Source organism: Mycteria americana, chromosome 3, assembly GCF_035582795.1.
Source record: "Mycteria americana isolate JAX WOST 10 ecotype Jacksonville Zoo and Gardens chromosome 3, USCA_MyAme_1.0, whole genome shotgun sequence".
In the NCBI taxonomy this organism is placed as follows: Eukaryota; Metazoa; Chordata; class Aves; order Ciconiiformes; family Ciconiidae; genus Mycteria; species Mycteria americana.
Window position 1 is genome coordinate 73,438,557 of NC_134367.1, and position 23,874 is coordinate 73,462,430.

The following is a 23,874-nucleotide window of genomic DNA, read 5'->3' on the forward strand; positions in this document are numbered from 1 at the left end:
GGCTACCTAATTGTCCTTCACACATTCATAACCTTGAAAATTGCCCATTTATAGACACATCTCCTGATCAGTTTCCTTCTATCTTGGTTTTTATATTGACATTATAAAATATATTAAGAATAAAAAAAATTACTTGATTTATCGAAGTATTAAAATCCATGGTTTTAAGAACAGCATTTTTACTTATTTAAAACACAAGTAAACACAAAGTAGTCCACATCAAAAATAGGAAGATAGTGTTCATTCAGCTTTTGAGTGTACCTACACTGTTACCTTTACCATCACTGTTATTGTCTACTATGAGGATATTGTGGCTAGAATTTCAGTGTTTTAAGTTTCAGGATTTACTTGCAATAGTCTACTTGTTTTTCACCCAATATACTTAAGAAATATTCTGAGATAATGACTAGAAGGAAATAACCCTATAACAACTCAGGTTTCTTCAACTAATTCTGTTTCTCCTTTGAAGGAAATTATGAAGAGTTATGAATAAGATATCACAATCACTCAAATCAACACATTTATACAAATTATCTGTCCTGGCCATACGATACCCATAGACTTTTACCAAGAAGAATTTCTACCATTTAAGTTTGGAAGAATGCACCTATGTGTTAAGCAATGGAATGGTATCTTCTTCATATAAACTCATATTACAAATAAATGTGACCATATATTATTTGACCATTTGACCATATGACCATTTATAAAAAACCCAAAGTAGTCAACTCCAACATTCATTTACCTCTTAAGTTAGAAAATCTTATTCAAACATCTCTATCAATTTATTCATTTTCTCTTCCCCTTCTCTACCTGCTTTTCTTTTCTTTTTTTCTTTGCCTCATATTCAACATGCGCTAGTACCCCATGTGCTGACTCATGGCAACCTGCAGCAGAGAACTGCCTCCAGTACCACAAGGCACCTATACATGCTGCTCCCTGGATCCCATCAGCTCGAGTTCTTTCCCCAACAACCCCACTGGCACACTCACTTTGTAAGCGAGCCTACGTGCTTGTGTTTCTGTACTTCTATGCACTAAAAAGGACTAGTGGCAAGTTAATTGGGGAGCATTAATCACAATTTTCTAGTGCATTGACACCACTTGTGATTCAAATGTAACGTAGTGCAATGCTACAACCTCTCTTCCGACTGAAAAGATGGAGGAAAAACCTGCAAAGAATTGTTGAGAAAGCACAAAGCACATCATTTCAGCAGGGATGACAAGACACACATAACACTATTCCAGGACCACTGAACCACTATATTATATACTAGTCCTGAACCACTCTATCGTAAGACTTTTTCAAGTCCTTCTCTAATCTGAACTGATACAGTTACCAGTCAACTGGTAATTGGCTTGAACTAGAACACCTCCAATAATAGCTAAACATGATCTGAAAAGCAACACATTAACCAGTTCAACTTTCTGCCAACAATTTAAGAATAGCTCTGAAGAAAGAAAGAAAATCAAAACAACCCAAAATACATGTTACTCTGGAGACTCAATTTATACACACTACACATGAGAAAAACCAACTTGTTAGCTAATAAAATAGTGAAGACTGAAAGTCCTAAGAATATTCCAGTAAACATCTGCTCATTATTTTAGTCCCATAAATCCCATCTTCTCTGATACAATCACAATACATAATTAAAAATACAAGCAAGAACAGAAATTTATTAGAATATTCAGAGATGTTTCGATAAAACATAGACCACAATCCTACCCACAGTTTTTAGTGTACATAACACCACAATATTCCACTATTGAAAACAGTACCACAACTTCAAAAAACCTTAACATATGACAAGTACCAGCCAAGACTGCTAGAACTGGAAACTCAGGTTATGGTATTCCTTCCCAGAATACACATTCTGTTTATCTGACTATGCAAGTTCAGCTTCCCTTCTCTTTGTGCACTTTATTCATGGAGCCAGAGCAGCACAACTCTTCAGGAGCTAGGAAGTCTGGTTCCCTTCAGACCTGTATGATTTAAAAAAAAAAACAAAAAAACAAAAAACAAAAAAACCCCAAACAAACAAAAAAACCCAAACAAAACAAAAAAAAACCAAAAAACCCCCCCCAAAAAACAAAAAAAAAACCCCCAAAAAACCAAAAAAAACCCCAACAAAACAAAACCATCTATCTGCAAAGAGGTGAACAGTATGAAGATCTGTGAAAACAGCAGGCAGGACAGGATTTTGAGAGTCCTACACAAGTAAATTAAAAGTATTGAGCACACATTTAACACTAACAGTCACAGTATGATTACAGTTTAATTATGTACACACCTGCACAAATTTACTCTGCATATACCAAGAGTGCTATCTCAAAGGCATAGAGAAATATTGAAGACAACTGCTACATAAGGCACCTTGCGGCTGCTGCTATCAGTACCCAAGATCACTAATTTAAAAGGTAGCATGGATACGCCTAAACAAGCTGTGGTCATACTTTAGACTGAAGTTTAGACACACCTAAGAGGTCTCAGAAACTGCAATGTTGGAGAAGCAGAGGATCAAAGTATTTTGTTTTGAACAACTCAAGCTATACCTCTGAAAATCATGTTCAAAAGCCAACTGAAGCAGCAAATCTTGGCTTACACAACTGAGAAAAATCACGCTGGCCAGAGAGAAACACAAGTAAATACCTCATCCGAAACAAAAAGTGGTAATTTATTTTCTGCCAGAAAAAGTGTCTTTTACTCTGTTACAGAGAAAAGCTACATTAAACATAACATCAATATGGTTAAAATAAGGGATAAGAATTGCACAAGTTAAAATGAAGTCATGAAACAGTCTTTAAACACAAATTCAAGCGCTAGAGAGTTCCTTTCCCCTCCCATGCATTGGCTAGCACAATGTTCAGTATGTACATATACCATTAAAACGATGGTAAAGCTTGTTCACATTTACTGAGGTTTAAAGCAAGCAATTCATAAAGGTTTGGGAACAACGAATACTGTAGGAGTCCCTGAAGTCTCGGAGCAAATGGCTGTTCACTACAGCAGACCCGAAAGAAGAGCTGATGATCCAGGCAGGGAGCACAAGCTTCAGCCAGAACTGAGAGCAGGCCCTTGAGCACCTGGCTGTGCACACTCCCCTGAAAGCACCTTTAGCAGCTATCTGTCCTCAGCTTGGATTAACAGCGACTGGAGATCCCGCTCCCAATTGTTTAAAAAACGACAGAAAATGTGAGCTGGGCTGACACTGCTCTGAAATCTTACATTCTTAAACTCTGAAAAAGTCAGCTCCATGGCGGTGGTAGTGCCATTTTAAAAACAAATGAATCCACGCCTCACTAAAGACACACCTGTATTATTTCTTCAATGGTTTAGAATGCTAGACAAATCCAAGCAGGGACAAAACACTATTGATCTTACACTTTCTTTTAAGCAACTATTAAGAAAAACATTGTTCAGAAAAGGGAAAAAACACAACAAATTAAGCACTTAAATAATTCAATTGTTTATCAATGATAACTGTACTGCAATGCTTCTCCAATTAAAATGCAAAGCTGACAAGATCACAGCAAGTCCAGAAAAAATACAGGATTCTATTAACCAGAAGGAAACTGGTTTACCTCAGTTCAGTGCCATTTTTCCACCCCTCTTATACCATTAAACTTACTGCTAAATAGTTAAAACCCCCTCAATCCTCCTAAGACCTCTTAATTTTTTTCCAATTTCTCTAACCTAAAGTAACCCATACCACAATACACTATATCATTATCAGAACAGTAAATTCTATACTCTCCAAATTCCCTGTACAGTACTAAAAAGTTTGTATTTACTCTTTATATAAATTTCCATCTTTTGTCTGATGGATCAGATTGGCAAAACAGCACCTTCACAGCTCTTACAGCAAAAACTGCATGGAAAAAGATTCATGCCATCCACTCTTTTCATGAAAAAGACAGAGAACAGATTAAAAATTATTATTCAAAACATTAAAAACCAGAAGAATGTTCCACATCATCACCCCAGTGCTTCATTTCAATAAAATACTTTGTATTCTAGCTCATTTTTCAGTGTTGGTAGTCTTGATAAAACAGACAATGACCACAATTTCCATTTATTACTCCGAAACAGCAAAGTACTACAATAATTACCTTAAAATTCGAAGAAGTGCTGCAGAGAAGCCTTTCTGCATCTTCATGATGCATAAAATGACTTATGGGGCATCATCCAATGTTTGTAAAATCCAATTATTTCTTGTTAGCATGCAATACTTGGGAGACTGCTTACTTTTATTTTACTACTGTACTTTTGAGTTTTGGTGGCTTAGCACCAAGAAGATGCATGCAGTTAGTGCAGGAAGAGCTAGAATTAACATCTACTCTATCATTTTACTAAAGCTACTAAGAAATTTTTGTACGTGTGCATCAAATGTGTCAACATGGTGGAACATGATTATATTTACTGTAGTATGGGAGAAAATAAATGCAATAGGCTCTGCTCCCACTATCTTCGTTCACGGAGAAATATATTCCAAGTCCTGTAGAAAGTATATCTGCCACATGCACAAAAAAAAGGCGCCTTTTTTTTCTCCAGTTTCAGTTACAGCAGGTGACTAATATGGCTTCACTGACAGTATAGCATATGAAAAAGGCACTTGCATCATATGAATATTAAGGTCACTCCAATCATCACTTAAAAAAGAAAAACCTACTGCAGACCTCGAAGATACTTAAAGATTATTAATAAACTCAAATTAACCTTAAGGAAGTCTGAAGTGGCAGACCAGGAGGCCTCATGAGGCCTCTCTAGTACAGGCAAACTAAAGATTTTTTTTTCCCAATTCTTGAAGTTGCAAAGGAACTATAAAAAGGACTCAGCATCCATCTTGCTAGAGGAAAGCTTAAAGGAACTGAAAGTTATTTTGACAGATGCGTGCCTAAGGAACAGAAATGTAGTGTTGTTGTCAGCCACGGAACTCAGAATCTGGCAGCAGGACATCCAGAATATTGTTAGAAAGTTATCTATATAGTGGGAAATAAAAGGCACAAATGCAAGAGTGAACAGCCAAGACTGCCAGTAAATAGTCTGTAGAAGAAAAGGGTACCAACAGGAGGTAAGGGAAACTGCTGGCAGCAACATTTTGGCTTCATTCAGAGACTCGGGCATAAAATAAGGGCAATACAGCATTACAGAAGTAAGCTGAAAAATCTATTCAAGAAATTCATTATCAGCAGAAATGAAATCCAGCAATGGTGACTTGGAGAAAGAACTCTTCCTAAAACTATTAAAAGCAGAGTTTACTTATAAAGGAAAACTTAAATACTGGAGTGCAGTACAATATCAAGTTATTTTTGTGGTAACGTCCATTTACTAATGCTTTAATATACTGCTTTTAGCTATTTCAAAAAATCCTTCAGTGTGACTTTATACTGTTGAAGAGAGACATGCACAACAAAGATCCTAGGGCTCACTTAAGCCAGAAATACTAAGTAACTGGAAGAATTAATTAGCTGTGTTCTTTTAAAGACTACTGGCAAGATCCCCAGATAACTTAAAAGGCCTGGCAATTGCAACATGATGGAGCTCCTGTTGAAGCTTTATTCTGTGAAAACTATTGATACAAAAGTAAACAGTGTGTCATCTCACAAAGGCTACTCAGAACTGTGAGTACGACACACAAAATAAGCTGCTTATCTTGTTTATTAAAAAACTCAGAGAAGACTTAGTGTGAAATATGATTCAGATGCCAAATACTAGGCTGTTATAATGCTGGACCAATAGCTAGTTAAGAAATAAATAATTTTTTAAATCTCCTTTCTTCTGACAGAGCACACATTCAACATCAATGGATCAGAGACAATTCTTCAATACAAACCTTAAGCTTATATTATATTGACTTTTCACAAAACACTTATAATGCAAGTGTTCTTCAGAGTACATTCTGCCAAAAGTGATTCTATGACATAATTATACCTAACAATCTAAACAAAGAAACTGACAGTCTAGAATATTATCTGCACTTCTTGTTCGTTACTAATCTTTTCTTACCACAACTTCACATGCAGTCCATGCATTAGAAATATCAAAGGTAATTGTGCAAATATTAGCATAACTGCTGTATTGAACAATTCCAGTTGAACTTATGATGCACTCTGACTGAACTCCCATTTATGGTCAGCTACCACTCTGGAACAGCCTTTGTGAGTTCAAGAGAACAGTTTTGGAAATATGCAGAACATTGCAACAGTAAACAGCATGCCCTTCACCTTCCCCAAAATCAAGTACATGAAACCTTTATATCTGCCTTTATACTTCAACTACATCTAGTATGTAAATTGCTCGAGCTTTTCTGTAGTTTTAATCTGATCACATCTGATCTGTTTTATACTCATGTGGCCAAAAAATGCTACAAAAATAATAAATCTAAAAGCTTATTTTAGAAACCTGGCTGTAAATATTTATTAAAAGGGTGCTGTGAATGCAGAAACAAGAGGACATTTCCTTGTAGCATTAATGCTGCAGATTATAGATGATGTGCATAAAAAGACTGCTGTAATGGCAGCAAATTAGATGCAACAAGTTGCAATGCAAGACCGGTAGAGGTTGCTAAAGTGCCTGTTGAGATAGGAGCCAAGGGATTTCTGATATTTCTTTTGATGGATCCAAGAGGTGCAAAGAGACAACAGAAACAGATAAACAACTATAAAGACGACTAAAAAAAAAAAAAAACCCCAAAAAAACCAAAAAAACCCAAACTACCTCCCCCCCCCCAACCAACCACCTAACACCAACCCCTCTACACTTATCTCAGGTTCCTTCAGCAGGACTAAGTAGTTCCCCAATTCTACCAAACTATGAGCTATCCAGTGGATAGCTCAAAAAAGGAACACTGTCTTCTCCCCTCCCCGCTCCAGGCTTTCTTGAGCAGTACCTTCCCCCACATATTTAGCTACTTTTTTCCTGTTATCTTATCCAAACATCTATCCAAGCACTAGGTCAATAAATATTAAAATACTTCTATGGACCCTGCTTTTCAGCCAGACCCCAATTCTGACATATCACTCCAAGTTGTAAGTCCAGCACTCCAAGTTGCTGCATGTCAACCTTAGGTGACTTTCCATTGAGGATTTCCTTACACCAAACAGCTCGAATTATAAAGTATGGCTGATACAGATACTGCTAGCATTTCTTTCAGCTTTCTTTCAAAAATATAATATCGTCTCTGGTCTATACTTAAGACTGGTAATCACATTATAAGCTTATGAATCTCTATCCACAAAACACCCCTCCTAAGCAGGATCTCATTCGTCTGGCAGTAACAAGCATTGCAAGTTTATTGCCAATTTATACTTACTTGTCATGTGTCAATAGGGTATATTTTTGTATCCCTATTGACTGGGGGTGGGGTGAGGGATCAGACTAAGCGCCATATTCTCCTCTTGCAACCTGCCTCTCCAACCTCTTACATACCGATTTCCACACCTGTTAGTCCTTCCTTTCCTTCCTCACCTATACCTGCAAGTCTTGCTAAAAGTGAGCCTAGAAACTCCCACTTACATGTGCCTAGCAAATGGGGGGGGGGGTGTGTGTGTGTGTGTGGTGTGTGGCAGAAATCAAGAGACACCACTGCATGTAAGGCCAACTTTCCTTAAAGAAATAGGTTGCTAGCTCCAGGGTGGACTCCACAGTTTTAACTATAAAACTGACAACTTGTAGGCAGGAAAAAAAGAAAAACCCAAGAATAATAAACCCCAAATTGTATGATTCTCTGAGAAGCTACAATACAAAATAAATTTAGAAATTAAACAGCAAGAAATAATGAAACAGTCTTCCCCCCCTCCTTCTAACCTTAATGCACTTTCTCTGAATGCTTACATGGAGTCAAATATCAGGCAGCCTGAATGCACACTTTTTTTCCTTAAAATTTAGAGTAATTTTGTAAGGGAGGAAAAATACAGAAACAAGAACATTCTACCATTCTACCACAGAGTCCCATATTCTCTCTGCAAAAGAGATTAAGCAGTGAAGTGACAGAATATAAAAGCTTACACTAACATCACTAATGCTTTAAATGCATACTTTTAAAGAAAGAGTATGTGAGAACTAGATGATGGAAACAGGATTATTAAATATTCCTAGCAGAATTTAATTTTTCTAATATATTACTCAGCTTTTCCATGGCTATTTTGAACCATTTCAACAGTCTCTCTACTTAAAACAGAGTAATCTTCCTATAAACCCACAAGTTATCCTCCACTTGCTACCATCCATTTCCTAAATAATAAAAAAAAAAATTCAGCTCATCACAATTAGTTTTTGGTCTCATCCTCAACCTACTAAACAGTGATACTTCTATTTAACTGTTTGCCAGAACTCTACTCTGCACTGTTCTGAATCCAAACAAGAATATGAGAGAGGATATAAACCCAATTTCATCACATGACCATAAAACTGGAAAAAAAAAAAATCAGAATTACAAATAAGCATGATTAAGAGTTCTCCCCCACACTACTGGATTGGATTAGACCAAGACTTCTATCAATTAATGATGAGCAAGATGGTAAACTCTGCAACAGTTCAAAGAAATAATCTGCTCCTATGGAAAATCTACTTTAAGTGACCATACCTGGAAGCGATTCATACCTTGAAGCATGAGTTGGCATTTTTTCTTCCTCCAAATTCATTACAAATATTCAATTCCAGAAATAAATTTTCATATAACACATTTCATGATGTCTTTTTAACTCCTGGCCTGAATAACAATGTACTATAATGGGTCCCATAGCAAAAGCACGCACATATAAAACGTTTAATGAGGCTTAATCTGTCAAGTATTTCCTTGGAAACTATGAGCACTTATACAATTTCTTTTTCAAGGAAAATTAGTTAGCTGGGGTTGTACTTTTTTAGTGTTGCGCAAATAAAAAGATTAGGGGGTTTTGTTTGTTTGTTTAGGGTTTTTTTTACTGTGAATTATTTTAATTCTTGCTAGGTCAGCCATGCTAACATGCACATTAAGGGATTCTATTCATGGATTTTACATAAGTTGGGTTTGTTTGGGTTTTTTTTTCCTCCCTTAGAGAATTAACTAAAAACAAGGCCACCTTCCTTTACTGCGGGCCATTCCATGGATTCTGCCAAAGCATAGCTGACTTTTTCATAGCTCAGCAACATGTTTGCAAAGCTCATACATGAGCACCTTAAAAATGAGGTTTCTCAGATCACTATAAATAATTCCTCAGGAGTATGGTTTCATTAGAGAAAAATATCACAATAGTTACCAAGCTCACCTCCAGCTACTGTTATAGTTGACAGTTTGAAATTTGAGCTGTATTCTCTGCACAGCATGTTAACAACAGAAATCTGGATCTGAAAGTTTTTGAAATTCGTAAAAAGGGTTTCAATTCATTTTTACTGGAGATGAAACAGAGGTGAGGAAAGAAAAGTATCTCTAAGACGGCTGAGAAGGCATTTTGAATTCTTTCTATGCTTATTCTCAAGGGCACACTCAACTGTTTAAGAGCAATACTTCTCATGTGCTCTCCTGTCCACACAGTTCTTCCAAAACCGGTAAAAGCTTTGCATCACAAGTTAGCCTTCTGGTTAAGAAAAGAACATACCAGCCCCCCCCCCCCCCCCCCATTAATCTCATCAAGTTGAAATGAAAAGGTCACAAGGAGAAAAATCTAAGCATGCTATTTTTTCTTCATTTTTATTCCCTGATAAATACAGTGAAAAGTGCAATTAATTGCTATTAAATAACCAATGATTTGTTAGGTATTCACATGAATCTGAAAATAGGGGCTCTACCTATTAAGTTACACTGGGAATATATGTGAAGATAAAAATCAAGATGACTGAATGCCATGTGTATCTTAACTACAGTACTTGATGAAACTCAGAACCTTTTAAATCTCAGAACCTTATGAATTTATCTTGATGAAGCATTTCCTCCACTTCAGAAGCAACCACACGTTTTGCATGTGTCTTCAAGCACTTGTTTCATGGCAACTGTAGGATGTCATATGGAAATGAAGTAGACAAAGTAAAAAATGCATTATATAACCCAGTCAGGGTATTTTTGTTAATTAATGAACTCCATAGTAACTCTAAACTCTGCCTGTATTAAGATTCCAGTCTTAGCATCCTTCATGTCAATTTTACTCAGGTAATCAACTCTTTCCACCTTTAAGCAGATTTATTCCCTTCTCTTCTATGCATCTACATATTTGCTTCCATTTGTCGGGTTCCCAATGAATGAAAAATCCATTATTAATTCAGGGGAACTTCAAGTAGCAAGTATTAACCTCCACATCCACAACTGTGATCATATCATGTTTCTTCCACAAATTAACAATATGAGAAAGCTGCGAAGTATATTCCACATTTTTTTTTTCCTTCTGTACCCTCAACTTTCTACTATGGCTGCAACACAAAGCTTTCATAAAGATAATCCTCTATGAGCTCCCTGGAGTCTACTGTCAAATGCAGGTATTGCTATTTTGAAGAGTATGCATTATTTCTAGTGCAGCTGTTCTGAGATTTGGAGGAAGAGAAAAAAATTTAGACAAAAAATGCCAATTGGAGAAAGAGGCAGGAAAACACACACAGCTACATGACCAGCCTTTATTAAAAAACAGTTTGAAAACAATGACATAATCTACACAGAAGCAGTATTTGATTAAGCTTGTTATTTTTCTCTTCTTTTCAACTCACTTGACTAGATTTCTTTTAAAATCTGTTTTTGATTGATGATTGACAAACAGAAAAAAATTCAAAGCCTTCCTAAAATGATTATTTTAAACAACCAGCTTCAATCTAACTAGATGCTATAATCTCTTACAAATTCTCTGATCACAATGCGCACTAATATAAGAATATAAGAAATATCCCACTGAGTCAGACGAATGGACATTTTAGTTCAGTATTGTCTGCAACAGGGGCAACAAAAAGCGATATTCAGGAAGAACATGTAAGCCTGAGCCTTTCTGTAGTACATTCTTCTCATTCTCTCAGTATACACAACTGTGTGATTAAGGAAATTAGAGAGCAGATCCCTGTCTATTCTCTTTACAGACCTGCTGACAATATATTCATCAAACTCCTTTTCTTAACCTGCTGAAATCATCTGCCCTCACAATACCCTGTGGCAAAGGATTCCAGAAGTTTACTACTCTGTTCATGTAAAAAAAAAAAAAAAAAAACCAAAACAAAAAAAGCCCACAAAACTCTTGCTCAGACTCTTTCTAACCAGTTGTCCTATAAGCTCTGCATGCTACATAGTTCTAAGGTTGCAGGATTTGGTGAGTAACAGTTCTGCATTCACCACCTTCATGAATTTAAGCTTCACTCATAAATCCTCTCATAACCTTCACCTCAAAAGACAGACTTATCAGTTTGAAGTCCCTCCTTGAAAGGCAAGAGCTGTCAACTTGTTTAAAATAAATAAATAAAAAAATCTTCTCTCTACCTTCTGTAATACCAGTACATCCTCCCTGAAATACAGGGACCATAGCACCCAGTACTCAAGAGGAGGGCTCACCAGGGCTTTACATAGGAACAAAAAGACGCTATTTCTCATGTCCTCAGTATCTTTCTGATGATGCCCAACACCTCTGCAGGCTTTTCTGGCTGCTGCTGAACACTGAGCCAATAGTTTCAGGTAACTGCCATGAATCCAGGATCTCTCTTCTGAATTGTAATGAGAGATCTGAATATAGTACCTGTAAGCATCACCAGGCCTATTACACACCACAAGATTGCATACTGGAACTTTAATCACCTATTCCTACCCCTCGCTCCCACCTATGCTTTTCCTTCTCCATATTTAGTTCCCTAAACATCATTAGCTGTGAAAGTCTAAAACGGTTTCCAATGTTTTACTACTTCCCAGTTTCTTGAGTAGGAGATAGCTTGGTAAAAGCTGCAACACAAAGAAGAGTCAGAGTCATAGTCAAAGTCCTTAGTGCCTCCAAGTCCGAAAAGTGTTAGGCTTGTGATACAAAGCCTGTTGTACATGCTGGTTATGACCACAGTAACCAGGAGGGTAACAAGCACCTGAAAGTGTTAGTTTATTTCTGTCCCCCTGCTTTCATGAATTTTAATCGCTACTTTACACACAGAACAGTTCTAAAAAGAACTGGCTCCAGAGCAGTTTGTAAAGTTCCAGATTTTATATCTGGCTTCAGTCCAAATCAGATCAAAGTCTTCCTTGAACAAGTTGCCCCCTAAAAAGCTGTAGATGTTCAGGGAACTTGCCAGTAAGTTACTGCCAACAGCAGCAATAAAATGTACATGAATGACAAGTTCATTCAATAGCTTCAGGAACTTCTACAATAGTTGACTGTGGGCCAAAGGGGACTATTCTGTAGCCTAAGTACACAGAAGCCCATCTCAAAACCTCTTGGCTCCAAACACCCTCTCAATAGTATGAAACCACACTCCAATTAGACCTGGAGCTGCAGAGCTTTCAGACTTCTGGCTCCACCACTGAAAACCACAGTCCAGCATGACTGGCTGCTTCAGAGCTGTCAATCTGAACTCTTAGAGTCACTAGTCCCATGGTAGTTTCACTGAATCCAGGTAAGATTCAGCTTACGCTTGCTAAGCCCATATTTCATTTAAAAATCTTCAGCTAAAGGAAACAGACATCTGATGAAACAAGAATCACAATTTCTAGGAAGCCATAACCCTAAATATTTCGCAGTGCTTTTTGATAGTGATTTCCCAGTTTAAAAACAAAACAAGACAGCACACAAACGAGATACCAAATCTTTCAGAGGAGACTGATGCACATGATTACTAGCTGAAGAGCCACCATGGGACATCACCGTATAGGAGGTGGCACAGAGGAAAAGCATGATGCTTTTTGTTCTTAAAAGATCACACAACCAGGAATATCTCTGGCTTCCTCGATGTAAAGCTCTCTTCAATATTATACATAAATAATTTTTAGAAGACAGAAATATGACTTAGAGAAATAAATTTAGATGGAAACAGTTTTAAATTGGATTTAAAAAAGCACAAAGAGAATCAAATCCACACTGAAATACTTAGGTAAAGAACAATTTCTGGGTTTCATACTGAGGAGCCAACAGATTCTGTGAAACAATGTATTTATGCCTTAACATACAACCATTGTGGAGATCACCCTTTATTACACCATTGCTACAAAGTTTCTCACAAATCAAAGTTATTACATAGCTAGCTGTTACTTCCCATATCTTAGCTCTCATTCTAAACAGAACAGCAAGAAGTGTCATCACTTCAATTCAGAGCTAAATAAAAGTACTGTTACTACACCCTTCTCAGTGGGGAGACTGTATCAGGGAGGCAATTCAAACCCAACTGGTTTGAAACCGAAATAACTGTCAGATTTATCCATGAAAAAAGCTTTGGAAAAAAAAATCTTCAATTTCATAAGTGAAAGTACATTACTATTTTTCCTATACTGCCAATTCAAAGATGAAAGAATGCAAAAGGCTGAGGAAGTGCTAAGTTACATGCAGGATATATAACGCTTTTGCTCTCATTTATAGTGCCCTACAATTGTTGGATGTAAGATTATCCTGTTGTCACATTTCCACAACAGTGGAAAGTCTGAGAGCGAACTTTGTGCCCTCTTAATATCTTCCTGCTGACAGTATTACCATATTTCTTCAAAATTCATATGAGAACATAAACAAGACAAGCCCTGTTGTGCTATGTTTTAGCTGCTTACCCGGTAGTTCCATTTCTGATATGTATTTTGGATTGTTCAGTTCACAGCAGGAAACTCTGGAAAGCCTCCATACCCAGGCAAATATCCGAACTTCAGCAGTTCAATACAGAAGTCAGCAACAGCACTGCAAATCTCAAAGCTTTCATTATGTAAGCCAATCTTACAGTAGTTTTGCTTATGACTAGATTGGTATTTGAAAGACTTCTTCTGTGTTTCATACCAATACTAAAGCAAGTACCCCTAAAAAATGCTAAGAAGTCCCATTATCCTACAACTGTGAGCCAGAAATGAAGCTAATGAGAGATAAGGGACATGACAGCATTTTAGAGGCAACATTCCAGAATCAAAGTATCTCAATAATTGCCCATACCTACAGACAAACAACTCTGAAGAAGGGGCAATGGTTTTAAACTAGGAGAGCGTACATTTAGATTGGATATAAGGAAGAAATTTTTTTATGATGAGGGTGACACTGGAACAGGTTGCCCAGAGAAGTTGTGGATGCCTCTCATTGGAAATGCACATGTTGGATGGGGCTTTGAGCAACCCGATCTTGTGAAAGATGTCCTTGCCCACAGCAGGGGGGCTTGGACTACATGATCTTTAAAGGTCCCTTCAGACCTAAACCATTCTATGAATCTGTATCACCTATGTCCTAACCAAAGATAACTGCGATTCTTTTAACTGCATCAAAATCCATGTATTAAGCAATGCCTTAAGAATTTTTTCCCTACAATTAGATTATGTTGCTGAAGTCAAGCTGTATAGCAAGTTGTATGCATACAATTACATTAGAAAAACATATTCACAAAAATCCTAGTAGTAACAAGGCATGTCAATTGTTTTCTTATTCACATTATATGCTATTTCCCTTTTTTCTAGTCCATGTGTTACATTTTTCCTCAGAGGAAAGAAATGGCTTGCTTATAATATTGGCCTAAAATGTTATAGCACACCTAGTGTATCAACAATGAGATTTTCTGAAACAAAAAAGCTCACTCCAAGTATTTTTAAAAATTAGGATGAAGTGTTCTTGCTGCTTTGACTGAAAACATTAATTTATGGAAAAAATGTCATAAGCCATTTGCATCTCTCTCTCTCAGGCACACATAATATACAGGCTATTTCCTGGTTTTATGAGGAAGTTTTTTCTAACTATTTTCCTGATTTCATTAAGTCAGTCTCCATTTTTTGCTTTTTAACTTAAATTTCTATTTCCTTAGTTGTGCAACCCCAGTCTAGACAGTGACTCACTTTGGCACAAGCTGGCCACTGCAACATGGCCCAGCAAGACAGTGGTGTCCACTGTCAGGAAACAAAGATACTGAAGTCCTACTCCAACAAAACCTGGTCTCATCTTTAAGAAACTGAACTAGCCAGCGTGGGGCTGAGGGGAAGGGAAGGAGGGAGAAAAGCCAAGCTGCTATATTTAAGATGTATTTTCATTGACCTCCAAAATATAGGCTATGATTCATCCCCTTCTTATGTATCTCACTGCTTTTTTGTTGTTGTTGTTAAATCTCAAATGTTTATATGCCTATAGAGAGAAACAAAGGTGAGCACATGTTTCAAGTTCAGGATAGTTGCACCTTTGACACACTCTCCAGTTCTTTAAAATTCCAATCAAAACTTACATGTTCTTATTTGGAAGATATTCACCTTTGGCAAGTATGGGCTTTCATTCCCCCACCCCCCCACCCCCATTCCCTTTGTGTCTCTTGAATCTGATTAAACCAGGTAAGTAGGTAACTTAAACCAGGTAAGTAGGTAACTTTAGTTGTGGTTTAGACAAGCAGATGAAAGAAATTCAGAAGGTGTTAGTACAACCCCATATGAGTTACCAATAACAGTGGCAAGTGGTTGTCTAAAGGCTGACAGTTCAATCCTCTTACTGAGGATGAAATCTAAGGGTAACTATAAGAGTATAAGGGAATATAAAGGATATAAGGCTAACTCTTGCCATAAGCAGAAGCTGAAGAAACAAAAAGGCTAGGTCTGGAAAATGATTTGGAGGAAACTACCACCTCTTCTCTAAGACTTCCAAGAATCTTGCTTTCTTTGTAGTGTTCCCAGAATAGAGTCAACCAGTCAGAGACCTCTCCATCCTTAATTTATTCTATCGCTCTAAGGGTTGTTACTAGTGCAGCAAGGGCAACGCTAATGCTTTTGAATGCAGTTGTCACGGCACAATGCCGAAATCTCCTCAAGCCATACAATTAGGAGGGCAACTTATTTTACTAAGTTCCTAACTCAGCCAATGAGATGCAATAACATTTCACAGGGCAAGCAAGAGAGGTCTCTAGCTTGAGGAATTCTCATTACCAAATTTTAAAAATGAGCTTCTGACAATAGGTATATTAGAATAATAACAACAATATATATTTTAAAAGTCTTTAAAATTCTCATTTCCTGCTACAATAAGGCTACTATGAACAATAAAATTGCTATGAAAAAATACTCCTGCTAGGTCTTTGCCCTTTCAGCCATGTTATGTACTGTTCGTCATATTCTACAAAAAGTCAGACCAATGCAGTAACTGAATAAAAGGCCTCAAAAAAGCATGAATGTACCAAAGGCAAATTAAATCTAGTTGTGATACTCTGTATTACTAAAATTTAAGGGTGGTTCAGTCATATCATGACAGCCAAACTCTAGAAATAGTAGCCACTTTAAATATATCTCACTTTTAATTAATTATTCTTCATTTGTATCTTAAATTGGTGTGTAGTGTTCAACAGTTGACACATCTACTGCAGAGCAGACTATATTAGTGGTGACTTAACTGAGTAAAGACTTTAAATACACATCCACATAAAATAACATTACTTTAAAAAAAAAAAAAAAACAGAACCAACCAAGCACTGAGAAGTTAAGGAGTAAACAAATTAGTAACATCAGAATTAAGCCATATGATGTGTATTCCTACGCACGTCACTCAAGTCCTGCCTAACATCATGCAGTAACTCCACAGTAATGCCAAGACTAGAATTGCACACTCTGATTTTAACACATTGGAACGCAACCAAAGAGACAATTTCTCTCTTCTTATCAACCGCCAGCTCATTCATCATCTTTCTTTTGTATTTCACTAGGCAAAACACACACTTCTGAACTATGATATCTTCCAAACAGTTTATTAATGCAGTCTCTTTGCTGATCTCATTTTAAAACATAGCAGCAATTCTAACTTGTGAAACAACAATAATTTTTCCAGGTCATGGGGTCAAAATCTCCAATTCCCCATATACTAAGCAGGCACTGGGAGAACAACATTAAAATTTCGCAAAACTTTATAGCAAGGGCTCTCATATCTGTGGCAGTCATACAACCAGGAACTGTCAGCACTGGTATACAATGTGCACAAAAGTCCCCCATTCACCTTGCTGAAGCCACGTTCATGTAGCATTTCACTGTGATTCACAGACTACTTTGAGAATGCCTGGTTTATACAAAACACCACTCAAAGGAAAAGTGTTGGAAGTGAAAAATTCCTGAGCAGTACTACTGGCTTTAGAGGGGTTATCTGCTTAGAGAAAAGCAAAAAGATACCAAGGATAGCTTTAGCAATAGTATTTTGAGCAAGTCTGTAAGCTATTACAAGTTACAATCTGTATGATTTAAGAGCAACATAAATTCATCACGTATCACCTTCAGTGTTTTTTCCTATAAACAGTTACCTGTACATAAAAATGTACATTATACACCACATACAAGTGTAGTTTGAAGCTCTGGTGGTGGAATTTGTGATCCCATTTACATGCAAGCCATTGCTCAAAGCATTAAAATGGATCACCACCAATCCAAAGCTATGTGTTTGCACTGTCAGTGCACTGAACTAGAAGAGGAAAGAACAAGCTGTTTTACTTCCTCCTAGTTGTCATGTATAGCCATGACACCACAGAACTTCCTCCTAGAAGTCATGTATAGTTCTCGCCACACAAATTTTTGCTTTTCAAGCCACTGAATGAATTCACATCCACAGTTTAAGCCTTTATTACCACAAACCAAATCCTTTCACTCATGTTTCAATGAAGATATAAATGAAGTTCAAGTTGCTTGACTTGTATTCATAACTCAGTATCATTAATTAACTCAGTATCATTAATTAACCAGTCAATTAAGATTACACTGTGGAACTATCACTCCTGGTATATAAAAGTTTCCTTATGAAACACTAATTAAAAAGTCATTCATATGTGTAATTTAAGTAGATTTATACCAGACATGGTATGATGGTTAGGACAAGAGGCATTTAGGACAGTCTGAGGTCCGGGTTCTCTCAAGGGTAAGATCCTGCTTTTCTCTCCATTAGTACCTGGGCTGGCACTTCCCCTTTCTCCCTTCAGCAAGCACTTGCATGAAAAAATTAGATTACTTAGTCAGAATACATCTTAGCCTACTTAGTAATCCCATTTTTTTGGGTTAGGTTAAAATTAACCTAAATCAGTTTCCCAGCCTTGTTCATTACTCTGCCAATCAAATGCTTGTGCCAACTGGAGCAATAGAGGCTGGCAGAAGCTGTGCCAGCTAAAATCATTCTCAGAACTATGATCTGAAGACGAAAAACTATTTCACAGAATGCTAATGCTTGCCTTCTTCCCTGATGTTCTTCCCTAGAGGAAAAAAAATATTATTTAGTGCCAAAGAAATAAGCTTTTGGAATGTTTTTTAAAAGTATGTCTACCAAGACAGGTACTTTATTCTCATTTACAATCCAAAGGGAAGGAACACAAATTTAACACTTAAAGAGCTTTCAGCTAGTGTTTTCAACCTTACCCGCAGTATAAATAATGTGTGGAAGACTAGCTAATCATTTTTAAAATATACCATTTACAGAGAAACTGGAAGTAGCTTTGGACTGTTAAAGAAAGCATCAAACAACAGAAGACAAATAGTTGTATTTCATATATACCAAACTTGAGAAAGTATTCAAACAGTTGCTAAGCAGCAGCAGGCTATGGGCATCACATCAGATTTTAATCTTTCACTGATCATATGTTAGAGAAAGTTTTGCAAAATCATTTATAAAAATATTTTCTCAAAGTAACTATTTAGCCAGATTTCAACAAAAGTATAGTTTGAAACTTACTGACCAAACACTACAACAACTAAAGCAAATACAGATGCTGTTAGTGTCACAAGTAACACTTATCTGTATTTCAGTAGCCCAGAGCAAAAGAATAGAGAACCAAATAAAAGAGAAAGCTTTTAGATTTTGGCAGTGAGCTTCTCCCCTATGGACAGAACAGGCTGTCCCCACAAAACTAGGATTTACCAAACATGGCTCAACGATCAAATTACACTTTCTCTGGCATTCACCAAGTAGTGAATGCATATGTGTCACAAAAAGCCACAAGGAATCAAAAAAGTTTAAGACTAACTCCAAGTATTCCCTTTGCTTTGCACATACTCCTTTCAGAAAGCGCTCTGTTCTCTGCTCTGTATGCAAAAAGTGACTTATTTTATATAGTTGTATTTCAAGAACAAATCATTTCAATCAGATCAATTACAATAATCTAAAAATAAGTAACTTAAATCATCAGTCCAGTACGGTAAAGATCATAACGTGTCAAAACCAGGACTTTTCTTATAATTCAGACTGCCAAACTAAGAGAATGATTTATGTTCATTCAGATTAAGGACTCCACAGGTAACATTTATCACACGCTTCCTGAAGATTCATAACTTTCCTGTTCTTTGTTAATTAAATAACAATGTTTATTTGAACGTACTAATGCAAAATAGTAACCTCAAGTTTTACCAAAACAAACTATTTAAGGCCTTTCATTAATCACCCATTTCCCCCCAAAAGAAAACACTACCTCAAAATATTTTAGCTAAAATCTGCTGGCTTCAGTACAAATGAAAGCTGGCTAGTCAGCCACCTAAGAGTTTTCTGATTTTCAACTCTTCAAAGTAATTTCAGAATTAACAATTTAGCCTACTTTGCTTTTGGAGAAGGAGTAGGAAAAAAATCCTCTGAATATATATGCCCAAAATCTCTATGAACCTTTTCAAACCAAGCAAAAAATCCACTCTTGTTGCAGATGCAAACAGTGAAGCTCCAGCAAGAACACTATTAGATCTGTCAGCCGCCTCCTGTAGCACAAGTCTAGAGCACAAGCTACCTCAGGCAGGAAAGAACAGAACCATCTTGAGTTGATTTTGTCTTTTTTAGCTTCAATTTCCAGACTGCTTATGAGGAATACCCAACAAGTCCACTATCACTATTCTTGCTCATTGTGAGGATAAGATTAAGTGAATCTTCCCCTATGAGAAGACTTGCAAGATCTGCACTGCAAATTAATTGTCTGGCAGTAATAGTCAACCTTGCATGCTCCTTTACTAATGACATGCTTAGAGATTTGGGGTGAAACTACATGAGGAAACTGAGAAGACTGAAAGCTTCAGTAAGAGAACATATCTTCCCTTCTTCCTCCACTCTGCTCCCAGACATTGCAGTTCCGCCATCTTTCTTGCTCTGGCCATGATATTTGTTGACCTGTTCTCTGGGTCAAATTCAAGTGATTAACCTATTAGAAGACAATACCTTTCTTCTTGTTGGATTATTCTTTATGCTTCAGCAGCAATGAGCTGCTGCATAAGCTCAAACTATCTCGGGTACATTCAGCTGTATCACCAGGGCACACTGCAATACCACGCAGATACCAGGGCACACTGGAAGATCCTACTGAGCAAAAAGTCTGGAATCGCATTATTCTGAAATCAAAGATTTCACTGCTAAACTGAGAGGAACAATAAAAGAGGCTGACATAAATTACACCCACTTTCCAAGAACTGTAATTAAGAATCTGAATTACAGACCCTGTAAGTGTGGCTAGACCAAAAACTGAATTTCAGTAGTGAGTTATGAGCCATGTATTATATTATTTTAGCAGCCAGCATTGGATCAGTGGTATGACTGCACCATTTGTATATTCCACTCCTATTATCTCCCTGTGGGATTGCACATTATACCAATTCTACAACTAGAATAGGTACATAAGAGCAGTGACTGCCTAAAAAAAAAAAAAAAAAAAAAAAACAAAAAAACAAAAAAACCAATAAACCAAAAACATTTCTAAGAAACATGTAAAAACATATTCTAGGAAGCACTAGTCTCAATTTATGCAGCCTCAAACAAACTGGAATTATATAATTTAAGACTGCTCTGTCTCAAACCACCTCCAACAGCATCCCTGATAAAACAGTATTGATCTGAAATGTTTTCTAAACTTGGACCTACAACTCTGGAATACTCTGCAATAAAAAGCAGCTCCATTTTCATAGAACCACTGAAAAATGTAGGTTGGAAGGGACTTCTGGAGGTCAACAGCTCCCAACACCTATTCAAAGCAGGACTAACTTCAGGTTTCAACCAAGTGTGCAGGGCCTTGGCCAGCCAAACTCTGAAAATCCCCAGGGATGGAGATTCCACCAGGTTTCTGGAAAACCTCCTCCAGTGTTTCATCACCCCCACCAAGAACAACTTTTCCCTTATGTCTAATTTGGATTTCCCTTGTTGCAATCTATGACTTATCTCTTGTTGTTTTGCTCACCACCTGAGAAGAGTATGCCTCCCCCATCTTGCCTGTAATTCCCATTAAAAAAAACTTAAGACTATACACAAGACCACCTTTAGCCCTCTCTTCCCCACATTAAAGATGCTGAGTTTCCTCAGCCTCTCCACATACATCACTAACCATCTTAGTTGCTCTCAGCTGAACTTGCTCTGGTATGTCAGCATTTCTTGCAATGGCAGGCTCAAGACAGTCTGTAAGATGCATCCTCACAAGTGCTGAATAGAAGGAATAATCCCATCCTACAACATGTTGGCTATGCCCTTTCTTATGTTCAGTCTGAAAAGCCCTTTTGCCCATGTTTTGAGAAGACTGACACATTGGGAAGTACTTTGAAGCCCATTTAGATTCACAGCTGCTGTTTGAAATATGTTTTTCAAACAAGGTTAATTAACTTGAAGCTTTTACAGTGCTTTTGCATCAGCAATTGTATTCTAAATGAAGTAAATAGGTATCTAAAGAAATATAATTAGTATAGAAATACTTTTTCTCTACTTTTACATGTGTAATACTTTCAACATTTGAATGTACTTCTGATTATTTTGTGAACACACACACACAACCTGCAGAACCTGGAGAAAAGCATTCAGTTTAGCAGCTGCCTACTTAAACTGAAGTGGGGAAAAACACGCAGAGAAAAATTGAAGTTATAGGGCTGAATATGCTATAAGGAAGAGCTATAGGAAAAATTATAAGCCTCAACGCATTTTGTGACGCTGAGTCCAAATTAAATTCAAACCTCTGTGCCAAGTATTTATCTGCTACTGTTGGGCTCTATGCAGATCCTTAATCAGTAGCTTATGTGAGCCCCAACTCTTTTTTTCCAGAGACCTCTAGATCCCTCTCCATTAACTAGATGTTTACATGTTTCAGTGGAATTTAGTTCCATTTGTGTAAAACTTATTTCTTTCTAGCCCAGACAAATGTCCTCTCTAGACATCACAGAGAACCCATTTAAATATTTGAAATTCAAATTTTAAAATGCCAAACTTCTTAATGCCAAAAATCAAAGCCACTGCTAACAATATTTTCACAGTAGGAAAGTTTTGGATGCCAGTATAGACAGTGAAAAACCTTTTTCAATATCATATACTGAAGTTCAGAAAAAATTGTCAAGCACCACATCTTCCCATATCATAGCAGCTGGCAGATCTTGCTCTGCCTTTGTGGATAAATGCAGGATGGCCATCTATTGACTAAGAGAAGAGTAAACCTTGTAAGTGAAAGAGCATATAGATATCAAAAAGGGCTACTATGAGTTGTTACTGGCACCAGTCATTATGAAACTAAGGAAAAAAAAAAAAAACTCAAACCAAAAGCAAACGGTTTCAGATGGACTTTTAAACTCCATTTTCTCCCCACTGCCTTGAAAAGCAGCTTCTTTCCAATAAGGAATGGAAATTGCTACACTTTCCATGAAGTAAGTTACCACCATATTGCAAATGAATGATTAGTTATTTTAAATGAGGTGGTATAGTTAATTCCTTATGTGGAAAAAACCCAATTAAAACTATTTTGAAATGCTGTGACTTCCTTTTATCCCATAGCTCTTCCAGAAAGCCTACCGATTAGTCTCAAGGCAGACAAACATGCGCAATCACTTTTGGTCATTACATGAGAAGTCCTCAGAACAAAAGCAAAGACAACAGCCTATGAAATAATATTGAAAGACTACACCTCCTTTGAACTTAAGTGTCTTTCTACCTTACCCTTAAAGCTATGTTCAAGCTGTAAAGAAGTCAGTAATCTGCAATTGGAAATGTCACATCCTCATTCTGACACTGTCAGGGTACTCTTATCCACATCTTAAAAAAGGAGCAGTTCTAGTGATTGGGTCACTGAAGGAATCAAAGAGCATAAAATTCCAGGCATCCCTGGAACCTGGTCCAGTCTGCAGATGATGAAGCCTCTCACTCCCTACTATAATACAACAGTATTAATGACACTGACCAAGACATCTTAACCATTTCATTGGGAGCCACAGGGGATAGACATAGCAGCTTGGTTGATTGGTGTTGTAACAGTAACTAAATCGCACCTGGACAAATGTTCAAGACATTGCAGCATGAATTTTGACCATACTGTGCCCTTTTACATCAATGAGAGCTATATAGCTTTAAAATATAGGACTAATTTTAGTCCCTGTAAGAGAGGCTTAGTGACACTGGCCATGGACAACGTCCAAGGAAGCAAGTAAAACACAAAGCAAGTCTTCCACAGAATCCACTGAATTTGTCATAATGCAACACAGGTTATAATAAATAATTTAAAACTAATAAACCTACAGCCATTCCATTTCACAATGTTAAAACATATTCTGAAATATTCAGACTTGCTTCATTGTTTCAGCTACAGTAAACTCATCATTTTTACTATCAGTGAGTCCTAACAAGATTGATTGCTCCTGCCAAATCAAAACTAAATGCCAATACCAATACCACCAACCTGAGAGGCAAGCTACAGGCCCATATCTTTCAGGAACAAAACAAACCAACATACTCTAGAACAACAAAATCTGCCATGAACACGGCCATTTCAGTTAAATTAATTTAGAATGAAGAATTACAAAATGCTTGTAGGCCTGGGTTAATAGTAAAATCAGTATGTATAATA

The 23,874-nt window shown here is 37.0% G+C and overlaps 1 protein-coding gene across 1 annotated transcript in view; it reads right to left on the reverse strand.

The window, feature by feature from the left end:
• Positions 1–23,874, reverse strand: part of TAB2 (TGF-beta activated kinase 1 (MAP3K7) binding protein 2) — a 68,746-nt gene that overhangs the window by 21,064 nt on the left and 23,808 nt on the right. The window lies entirely within an intron of this gene.